Source organism: Dromaius novaehollandiae, chromosome 5 (genome assembly GCF_036370855.1).
Source record: "Dromaius novaehollandiae isolate bDroNov1 chromosome 5, bDroNov1.hap1, whole genome shotgun sequence".
Taxonomy (NCBI): domain Eukaryota; kingdom Metazoa; phylum Chordata; class Aves; order Casuariiformes; family Dromaiidae; genus Dromaius; species Dromaius novaehollandiae.
In genome coordinates, this window is record NC_088102.1 from 54364737 (window position 1) to 54376502 (window position 11766).

Sequence of the window (11766 nt, forward strand, 5' to 3'; positions counted from 1 at the left end):
TGTGTTGCTGCTACAATGACTGAACTGTTATTTTTCATATTATTACAGTGACTGTTACGTGTTATTTTTCATGTGCTGTCTTACAAGTTACACCTTGGTTTTAGATTGATGGATATTTCATTCTACGAAAGAAAGGAATTTCAAACTGGCAATTTGAAACCAAATGCTGGCAAGGCCATACAGGTCCAACTTCTGGACCAACCCCTGCCCAGCAGAGTCACATGCCTGCCCACTGCCATTGCCCACAAGTCGCCCCTGCCCAAGCCCCATCCCAGCGGCTGAGAGCATGTGCCTGCCCTTTAAACATTTGGCATTGGAATTGCAGGGTACAGAGGGAAAGAACCAACAAATCCATTGCTTGTGATTTAACAAATGGCAAATGTTTCTTTTTTAATTTTTGTCCTCTAATATTTTCCAAATTCACTTGAAGCAAATCAAAAATTCACATTAATTATTGGCCTCCAGATTCTCTTATTTTCAACTAATACAAAATGCAGAGAGAATATTATTGACTCATAATTATTTCTTAATGGGATGAAAAACAGTGGACTTCTGAAAGTATAGCAGTATAGAAAGTATAGTTCAGAAAATTTCTTCCCTGAACACTTATGTTAAGAATAAATGATTTCCTTCAGGTTTCTGTTTGGCAAAAGAAAGAATTTATTACTATTGTCAATTCTCACTCATCCAGAAATATTTACGGGGCAATTCATTTTGAAACCTAAACTAGTAGGCCTTTTAATTTGCTTGGTAGCAGCCTATGCTTTTACAGCCAGAGTATGTGCTTCATTTCTTCCCTTTTGGCCAATATTGGTGAAGCAAGAAAATCACCTTCTTATCTGTGTAAATCCGCTCTCACACAAAATTATGATTTAGGCATGTACAGCATTGTCTAGATGAAAAGCTTCTGCAAGTCGGGATGTAGTCTGTTCCTCTTGACAGACAGAAGACATTGTGTACTCACTTAATCTAAATAACATAGGTGATTCAGGTCCAGTTCTGATTAGAGCTGTGGATTGGAAGCTGTAGATAAAGACTAGGAAACAGAGGTAAAAACTGAGTTTTACTATGTGCATAGTGTGTGTGGTCACAGCTGTTAAATAACTTAGCAAAAGTCTGACAGTGAGTGAGGAACAGTTGTAGTCCAGAGGAACTCCCATAATAACAGTTCTATAGTATAATTGTTGGCCAAGTCTTACCTAAACCTGAATTATGCCACCCAAATCTGTGGCTCTTTGTTGTTCTACCAGTAGCTGCTGCATTAAACAGTATAATTCCATCATACTGGCATTCCCTGCTTTAATTTGCATAGGATTAGATTGTTTTTTCTTCCTAGAACTCTCACTGATTTTATAGGGCTTTAATGGGTAACTAAAAAGGATGCAGACTTGGTAAGCCTCTGACAGATGTTGTTTAATAATATCATCATTCTTAGTCTTTTCAGAGACTAGACGATTGGGATTATATTTTGTGTTCTGCTACGTGATCTTTTTAAAAATTGAACTATATCATTAGTTTGCCTTATGAAGATGCCATGCTGACAGCAGCTATTCCAACTTAACTGTTGCTGATTATTTTTTTCATTCCTTCCATATTTACAAACATATCCACACTGGGTGTATCCAGCATATCACCTGTGTTTACTTTTTAAGGAGATAATAAGGCTTACAGAACAGTCCTGATAATACTTGTCATTTTGTAGATGATATGCTGTCACCCAGTAGGCGTTTATAGTTGTATACACTTCGCTAACATAATGTCCTTTGGATATATCAACTATCTTCACTTCTTTTTCCTTCACACTAGCATATTGTTTTGTTATCTGCTCAGAAATAGGATTAATTTCTTTTTCTGATGGCACAAGTATCACATCCAGTTCTATCTCACAAGGATGTGTATATAAATTTGGGGAGGAAGTGTGGCAGAAAAGGTAAGAGAAACATGGTAGACCCAAGCATGCCAGGGTGGAAAAGGTGAAAAGGCATCTCACTAGATAGCCTACTCTGATATTTTTAACAGAATCCCAAATCTCTTTTCACAGGAAGAAAACCAATGCGTTTGAGATTGCTTTAAGGAAATGAAGACAGTGTAAATACCTAAAGTTCTCTTCCTGCCAGGCAAAGTAACCAAACACTCTGGCCACACTTGGAGTAACTCATGTAAATCACAGAGCCCTACCAGCTGGACACAAAATGGATCCTTTAGCGTGAGCTAAACTTCAGATATTAACTCCAGTTGTCTAGGTACTGACTTTGCTGGCTCCTAGAACTAACAGCATTATGGCATGTTTCAAAAAAAAAGTGATTTGCAGACAGCAGAGTAAAGTTATCTAGTAGATAAATGCTCTATAATGCTATTAGCTGAAGTACCCCATGTTGCTTACCTGACCACATAGATTCCTTGGCAATTGCTTGTAAAGGTGTCTCTCACATCACTGCCCTTGCATCCCAGATCTCTTACAGATTTCCTTCTCTAGAGTCCCCTGGGTTTTTTTGCATTCTGAATAGTGAAAATTTTTCTCTAATAGCAGTTAAGAATTTTTTGAAAAAATTAACGTCCCTTTGTTCAGCTACGTTAGCAAAGTTAAATGAGCCATAAAACTTTAATTACTGATAAACAGAGCTCATCTGACATACTTCGTTTAAGTAGTTTACTGAAATGCCTAGTGTTTTGTTTGCTTTTAATGTTTTCATTAAAGCTCAATACTAACTTTCCAGCCAGTTTTTGCAATATTTGCAGTTGACTCAAAGCTATTCCTTTTAAGGTCCACCAGGAGGCTATTTCCCATCTCAGAATCCAGTCGGGTTTTCTCATTAATTAAACTGCTTGAGAGCTGGATGTTTCCTGTTTCCTAATTACATCTGCAAATGCTGCAACAGGAAACCTTTTTTGCCAGCTCCAGCCACTTCTTCTCTGAAGTGCAATGAAAACAGCAATATTTAATGATGTATTCTTTACAGGGTTTAAGTTCAGTTTCATGGAAGGACAAAATAGATTGTCTTCCTACTTCCCTTTGTATTTATATTTCTCTCTCTTCTCCCTGTTCTTCTGAGGTGGTCATATAACCACGTCCTTAACCATGTCTTTAACTTCCTCAGTCAGCGGCATTTGTTCCACTAAGTGTTATTTGTTTCTTATTTCCATATTTTTCTGCCATCTTTCATTTTCTTTTCTTTCTTTCTTTCTTTCCTCCTCCTCAGGTTTCTTCATTCCTCCTCCTCAGGTTTCTTCAGTAGAGATGAATGAGGTAGAAGAGTGCCAAAGCTCAGTCTAAGGCTATGTTTACATTTACAAGCCGTGCAACACAATAGTAATAGATCTGTAGAGTGAAACAAATGGAGAGAAATGGTGATGGAGAACCAACATCCACACTACAAAAGTTTCAGGAGTTTTACTTCAGAGTTACTCTAACCTCAATGCCCAGCCCTCAGTGGCTGGAATACATTAGATGCAATACTTGAATACATCTATCAGTTTAGTCTCATCTGAAAGGGAATGTAGTCTGTGTGCTCAAAGACTACCCCATGATTCACACGGCATCGTAAAAGAAGGGATGATTGGGAGGACTGCTTTAGAAACAGACTCCTGAGCCAAGTTATCCATGTAAACGTACCCTAAGTCACCAGCAGGCACATGAAAAATATACTTAACCACATGGACAGTACTGAATCCAAAGTAATGCAAATCAAGAAGTTACAATTGTCAAAAAGCCAACTTCATGTAAAAGATAGTGGACCCCAGTTTTTGAATAATACCATAGAGCATTTACCCAGGACATAAGAAACCTGAGTACACTGGCCACTTCAATAGGAGGGACTTAGATCCATATTTACTGGCTCACATACTCATAATCACTATGTAAAGCAGCATGAAAGGAGAAAGTACACTTGACCCCTTGTATACATGCTGGACTACTATGCAGCCAAAAATGCAAGATTCTGACAGGTCAGTCAGCTAGGAAGAAAATCAAAAGGCTTGCATTTTTTTTCCACAATGGATTATACACTTTACATTGCCCAGTCACCACATAAAGAAAACACAAAGCCTACTGTGAGCAAGCCCACACTCGAGTAAAGTATACAATTCCCTGTCTGACATAAAGTAATGAGCTGTATGCCAGACTTCAAGCAAACCTGCACTGAAAGGACACTTAGGCATGCTACTCAGAGTCTTAAGACCGAATCTAGGCATTTCTGCGCCTTGCCTTGGGAACACAGCAGAGCAAACCAGACTGCTGCAAACATATAGATGTTTATGTTCAAAACCCTCAGGAATGCTGCACTTCAAAAAGTAGGTATTTCTAGAGTTTTACAGGTACTGGAAAATGAGCTGTACGGACTGCTTCCTGGACCTGGCTTCGAACTAGCTGCTGGTGGTAATGGAATATGGAGCTATCCTTTGTTGTGCTATTTCAGACTTGAACTAGAAGGCAAGAGACTGAAAATAGTTTGGGTTTTTTTGACTTTCTGTGGTCTGTGTGAGTGGAGTTTGAGTTCTCCTTTAATATGGGAGAAAATCCGGTGAAGTATCACCATCTGCCCTATCTTTTATACTCTCCCCTGGATATCCATTGTTGGCTACTGTCAGAGACAAAATACTGTGCCAGATGGATCTGACAGTGGCTGCTCTTAAGTTCTTATCCATGTTTGAGGTTTTCGTGGATCATAGCTACCTCTTGTTACACATTCACCCTTAAATTATATCTTTGGTTTGTCTCGGTAGAAAGGCCAAAGCCCAGTCTTCTTCCCCCCATAAACAATGTAATTTTTCTTGTTGGTTTAAATGAAAGTTGCATTAGGTTTTAACTCAGCAAATGGGAGAGAACCTGAAGTGTCTTCTCTGCCTGCAAGGTTATCTTTTGGATCACATTGAGACTTTTCAGAATACAATAATCTCCTTTTGTTTTCAATGACCCAAGAGGAACAGAAAAAAAAATGGTGCTAGTCATATGAGCAACAATTCCTCATGTAACAATATTATTCCTGAGAGAGTGGCACAGAGACTACACATAGCTTCTAGGTCTGCTACACTACCCTAAGACATGGGCATCTAAAAGACCTCCAGGAATACATATGTTGTGTAAGAAAAAAGTATCTTGAATCATCTCTTATCCTTAGATCTATATACAGAAATTATATTGCCATCAGTGAGACTTATGCATATAGATCCAAGGGAAGAATATAGATGCTCATGTTTTTCTATAGGAGTTGTAATTATTCACACTGTTTTTCTCAAAATAATTTTAAATTAATATTCTGTAAAACTGTTTAGTGAATAGGGTAAGTTCTACTTTCCAGCTGGAACAATTCCAGACTCAGATGTATCTGGATGAATACGTACGCTACCTTTTGAATCAATGAAACTATGACATGATGTTGAAATACCATTCCAGAGTCTTGTGGACAGCACACAGAGGAAATGCAACGGGTTATTTGCTTGGTGTTCAATATTCTTTTGTTATAGAGCAGTCATTTTGTATTGCTTTCCAATTAGAGGGAAAGGTTCACACGAAGTCCAATCTGTGTTTAAATTACATCAGCTACATGTTCTCAGGCATTTTTTGCCATTTATGATATTAATTGCAGATGTCAAGGATCCAAGGCTCTGTCGTTCATTGTGAGTCAGCACACAAGAGACTAGTTTCTAAACTCAGCTGAACAGTACAAATCCACAGGCATACTGCTACCTTTCTCAAAAGCAAAACTTTTCCATAATACGGAATCAGACACTGTTCAATGGTCTTTCACAGAAATCTGTTAATCTAGGGCTCAAAATGATCAGCTGGTGGAAACCTGAATAAATCCAGTGGTGTACACAAAATATCAGCTGGGGTTGGGGCAAATCCTGGTCTTAATGAAATTAATGGCAGACTTCCCACTGAATGCAATTGGACCTAAGACAGAAAGTGACAGCTGCATATGAACTGGGGCAGACTGGTAACAGCCTTTCAGCTCATTGTACTTCTTTGGAAACACACAGAGGCTTTCATAAGTCCTTTTGTCCACTCCAGCAACTCAAAGGAGACTTAAAATTACCTTGAAGCTCAGGCTGAGCAGTGCAGAAACAACTGATTTTTACTTCACTGCAGTGTAAGAAAAATAAAAATGAAATATTGTTTCAGGACCATCTCAGATGAACATTTCATTAACTTTTCATATAAATAAAAATTGCAAAAATTCCTAATCAGGTAAAAATTTGTTCAAATTAAAATGTTTTCTGCTGCAGTTTAAAAATAAAGAAAAATAATATTTTGCTTATTCACTTAAACAAAAAAGTAATTCTGATTTTAAAAATAAAGTATTTCAGGTTTTTTTATAAAAGCACTTACCTTAATTTTAGCACGAGCTAATTGGAACAATACTTAAAAATTGCTGAAATTTCACTTCCTCCAAAATAGTGTTGGTCAAAAAATCCTAGCTCATTTGTTGAAGATTTGACCTTCAGATGGTATGAGGCTAGCAGAATGGGTCACAAGCTGCTTCTGGACCCCTTCCCAAAAGAAGTGGCTTGCAGTAGTCTAAAAACACGTCAAGACAAAAGAGAAGCAGGTTTAGTAATCCTGGTTGACAGAATTGCTCCTACTGTCATATGGCTATTCTACTCAAAACTGAGGGGCCGTTCAGTCTCCTGGCTGTCCCAGGAGAGGCAAAGTGGACTTTCTTTCCTTTACCTAGATTTGTTAAGTGCTCACTCCTCTATTGCACTTGCAATAGAGCAAAGTTCACAATTTCCTCCTTGTCCTTTGATTTGCTCTCCTAACAAACTGTTTGATAATGCTGTACTGAGCATTATTATGTACTGAGCCACCTACTCTGTAGGTTTACCTGATTATGCCTAGGAAAAATGCATTTTACCTTCTCCTTCTCCTACTGTGTCTGTGCCTTTATACTTTACATCATTGAAGTGTTTATTCAGCAAGAAGAATACAGCCAGGGTCTTCTATTTTTCTTTGAAGAGCAGAGCACAAAGCTTTCCTGTTTTTCTCTTGAGTTGGTGACCTATTCCGTGAGGAAAGCTCTCACAGAGGTTATCACTATTATTTTTTCTTTCAGTTGTTACTCGGGGGCATTGTATTGTCTGTTCCAAATATGCCCCCAGGCAGTATTGGCCTGCTGAGATCTTTTTTGACACCCTGAGAACCACTGATGAGTTTTCATACCCCTGCGGCAATGCAACCTGTCTCCTTGGCAGATAAAAATGACTCTGCGCTGGTTGGACTGCTCTCAGGCACGGTTCATGTATTCTTTTCTTGGCACATAATTTTCAACAGGTGTAATCATGCTCTAAGAGGCTCATGGTACCAGCCTGTACTACAGTAATTGCTTAAAGGAGCTGTTCTTTTAGAAGAAACGACACTTGCATTGTTATGCAGGCTGCTGATCGTTGCCTGCCATCTCTGTCCTCAAGGCAAGAGTCCAAACAACTTGTGAGAAGGCACTTTGCCATCTCAGCAGATGGACATGAGCATAAGCAGCTTAGGGACTATGTCTGTGCATCAAGCATAGGCATTGAGGGCATGATTCCTAGCCAAGAATGCTGCAACTGCTGTTTATCTTCTGCTTACCAACCAAGAGTTGTTTATCTTCTGCTTACCAACCAAGAGTTCAGGGAATACGTCATTGCTAATTAAGACCCGGGCTGGATTCACTTTCAAAAGTATAAAATATGACAGTGCAAGTCAAGTGTCTATCTGGCTTGAATCAGAAAAAGTCCTAAGAGGGGCCAAGGGAGTTGTCAGGATGAAATCTGCACTGGAGCTGACCAAATTGTTCTGCCCAGGAAACAATGCCAGAAAAGGCTGCCATTTCATCAGATTCGGGAAAAGACTAGGAGATGGACAAACAGTGAAATCAGTGTTATTATGTGGGTGAATTTATTTTTACTCAGAAGAAAAAGGGAAACTTGGCAGAATGCAGGTATGTAATTGAAATGGGTAAAAATTTAGGTTCAATATGAGAAAAAAATCTGACCATAAGTTGCATGAATTTATGGAATAATCTCTGAAAGGAAGCATTAGAAGCATTTTTGCTCGGCAATTCTAATGCTTAAAAGACTTCTTGTAAGGAAGAAAGCAATACTGTATTCACTGTGAGAAAAGACAGATGACCTAATGCATCTTTTCCTCTCTCAATTTCGTGAGTCAGGTAAGATGACATTCACCTTATGTACAGTGGTACTACAAGTCCTATAGTAGTTTTGAAAGACTGAGTTAGAATTAAGTGCTTCAGAGGCCTTGTCCTTGCGCAGGAAGAAAATGAAGTAGAGGATCAGACAATAAATTATCTAAACTATGATGTGACATGCTTCTGCTGATTGGAGCCAACTGCATTATCAAAGCACAGGATCAAGGACATGCTGAGTTCATATTGGGAATCTCTTAAAACTAGATTCTGATCTTGCTATTGTGATCTGAAGTTCAGGCCAAATATTCATGAAGTACAGTAAAATCTGGCACTCCCTTTACCATTTTAGTACCAAAAATGGTTAGTAAATAGGGTAAGAAAAGAGGCCAAGTATTTCCCTTTCTGATACAAAAAGGAATTATAAATAGACAGAAGGAAATCAAGTGAATAAATGATATCTGCAAAACTAAAACTGAATGGGTTTCACTGTGTGATATTTTAGTGAATAATTGAAACACAGCATCCTAATAGAAAAAATGGCCTCAAGTAAAAAGACAGATAAATAAATAAAGTCATGACCTGGCATAGTAGATTGCAGAGCTGATGTTCTCTCACTTAGGAGATTATCCATGCAGTATAAATGTTAGGACTATGTATTTAACATGGTTTCACTTCATATATTTTTATTTATGTAGATGAAGCTATATTCATCAAGCCGAATTTGGAAGACTGTTCCCTGTTCAAAGACAGGGACACAGGAAACTCAAATTCTCCTCAAATCTTTACAAATACGTATATTCAGAGAGCGAAGTTTCTGCATAGTGTGTCCCTAAACTGTGTACAGATACTAAGGACTTGGTACGTCTAGCTTTTTTTCCCACCGTCCTTCCCTTTTCCTTCCCTCCAATATAGTGGCAAGAACCTACAAGGGAGCAAAACTGAGGACAAGCACAACTCCCTCAAACCTATGCAACATGTGCCAGCACCCTTCTCTACTTACACAGCTAGAAAAATTACATTGCTTCAGACTGTTCTCCATCCATAGGCCAAAAGGAAGGCAGGAGTTAGCTGTCACTACCAAAGTGTCTTTCCAGAGTTCTATCAGTTTTCAAAGACAGCACAGTCTACTTTGGCATCACCACTTTGACATCACCACACTTGTATCTATAGCAATATTTGAATGTATATATTTATACTTCTATGCAAGGATCAAAACCTTCATATATAAGAAGGAAATTTATCAAACAATATTTTTGGTGGTATAAGAAAAATATTTCAAGGCCATCACATGCCCTTGCATTGTTTTGTGTGATAAAGCATGTATTTTAGGATAACAAAGTAAATTAGAAGAAACATGCAGTTCTGCCCTTCACTGTTGGTTACTGTACCACTTTTCCTGCCATTAATATTTAAAGTCTAACACAAAGCACAGTGAAGTTAGAATATCCTCACTGAAATAACCTTTTTTTATTTATCACACTTCAAGTCATTCAGCTTTCATTTGAATATCCTAATCACCTTCACAGTCACACATGTATGTCAGTTGAACTGGTAAAACTCATTTTCTCAGAGTGCTTTGTGGTGTAGCCAGAGCCCCTCAACACACTTACAAGGTCAATTAAATTGATATTCTCTGTTTACTTACACATTGTAGGTCAGCCATAGGGTTGAAGCTGATGCGTTAGCCTTATCCTCTCTGCTTGCTGGCAGAATGTCTGATTTAGAGGGGGAAGATTTGGAAGAATGTAGAAAAAAGATGCTCTCCTTCATCTAACACAACTACAAGGTAGTGTGACTGGGTTTTGTAAGGCTGGAGGGTAAGCACTGAGCAGCACTTGACGAGCATCAGAGAAAATGAGTATCTGAAGAAAGTAACCAGTAGCTCAACAGCAACTCGTACTAGATGGCACACAGACAATGACAATGTGCATTAACAAAGCTGGGAAGGGCTTTTGTTTTACCTTTAGCTTATCAAAGCCAAGGCTAAAAAGGAGAGCAAGCATCTGCAAGTCAGGCACTCCACAGTCAAACTTGCACTTACAAGTGTCCAGCTTTCCAGAAGGAATCCAGATACCTGCCATCGCTCTACACACAGTGCACAGGGAGTGTAAAGTACCTCAAAACAAGTATCCAGAGAAGCTTAAAATGTGTAGGTGGTACTAAAGCTAGACACTAGGCTTCTGGTGGTTCTCAAGGTACTTCAGCCCTAAAGTAAAATACTTCTTGTTTTCTTCAGAAATGTTCCACTGTCCACCCTCTCACGAACTCACACGTTTCCCCTCTGAGGCTTGCTGCAGCTATCCACCTCATCTTCCATTCCACTAGCTGTCCTCCAGCATACCCATCCAGACCCTCTATTTTCCTTCCTGCATAAAAATCCTTACACCTCCTCCTTCAGTTGAGCAGATCTTGCACCGAGCTTTCATCTGGGAGATGCATGCCTGCCTAGGGATTAAGGGAGCTAAATCCCTGCCAAACTTGCACTAAAGAGGACTAGTATGGCCTCCCATCACCCACCTCAGTCCTTGCGTCCCCATCCACACAGAGCTGTCTTGGAAAACTGCCTTTCTGTTCTCTCACAGCCCAGCTTCATTGCAATCTTACCTTAACCAGTGAGCTCAGACCTGCTGGTGGTGCTGATGCTGCCAGTGCACAGACAGACAGACCGGAGAGGGGCAGGAGAGATGCCTGCACTCACCCAACTGCTGCACGGGTAGAGCATGCTGAAGCCTTGGGTCCTGCTCATGCCCTGTTCCTCCAGAATGATTAGCCCTCAGTGAATAGTATATGCTTTTCACATGGTTGCCATGGGAAAAGACAGAGGAAAAAGGGAAAAGAAGAGTCAGTGATCGGATGGTCTTTCCCCAGGCCTTCTCACATTCCCGAGAATATATTTCAAGAATTTATTCTGTCCTAGGGGGGAAGGAGAGGGAGGAAGCGCTTTTTGAAAGCTGCTGTTTCAGGAAACACCAAGCACAATGATGTGTTTGAAAGGTGACCCTGACCTATTCTGTGCTTCACATTTTGCAGGAAAATGCTTTTATCTACAGCAGATCCACAGCTTTTCACCCTTTCCTGAAAGAAGGGGTCTATGACCTGTCTTCAAAACAGCTAAGCAGGGACCATTCTTTTTTCTTTTAAAATACAGCTGAAAGGGGAGATGATGAAACAGCACTGAATAAAATATGAATCCTTAGAGCAGAACTCAAGCTATCCATCTATCATGTAGTGCCCTACCCATGAAACTACATTCATATTCCTATTATCTTACTGGCCCAGTGAATCTTGAATTCATTTCTGTAGAACAGTGCAGATTAAACAGGACGGCTGGACAGCACTGCCTATGCATATACCCAGGTTAACCACAGGCAAGAAAACTGGGCCAGGAAATGCAAGATGTGGGTTTGAATTCAGTAAGAGAGGGAGTGGTGGAGAACAGGTGAACCTAGCTCTTTTACAATTATAGGCTATTACATATAAGAGAAAGGGTAGAGTGAAACTACCTTCCTTTTTAAGGATAGTGACATCGCCTACTGCATTTTGTCCAATATTTCCCATTCTCAAGACCCTTACCAGATGGAATCCCTTTTGAGATTTAATCACAGGATCACCTAAATTCTGAATGTTGAATGTAAAGCCCATG

General features: G+C 39.4%; 1 long non-coding RNA gene across 1 annotated transcript; it reads right to left on the bottom strand.

Moving 5' to 3' along the window:
• Positions 1–340: 340 nt before the first annotated feature.
• LOC112979962 (uncharacterized) lies at positions 341–10977 on the bottom strand. The gene is made up of 3 exons (XR_010389445.1): positions 10728–10977; positions 6329–6517; positions 341–3319 (listed from the first exon to the last, which is right to left on the bottom strand). It is a non-coding gene; the product is annotated as an uncharacterized LOC112979962 (long non-coding RNA).
• Between the last annotated feature and the right edge of the window lie 789 nt (positions 10978–11766).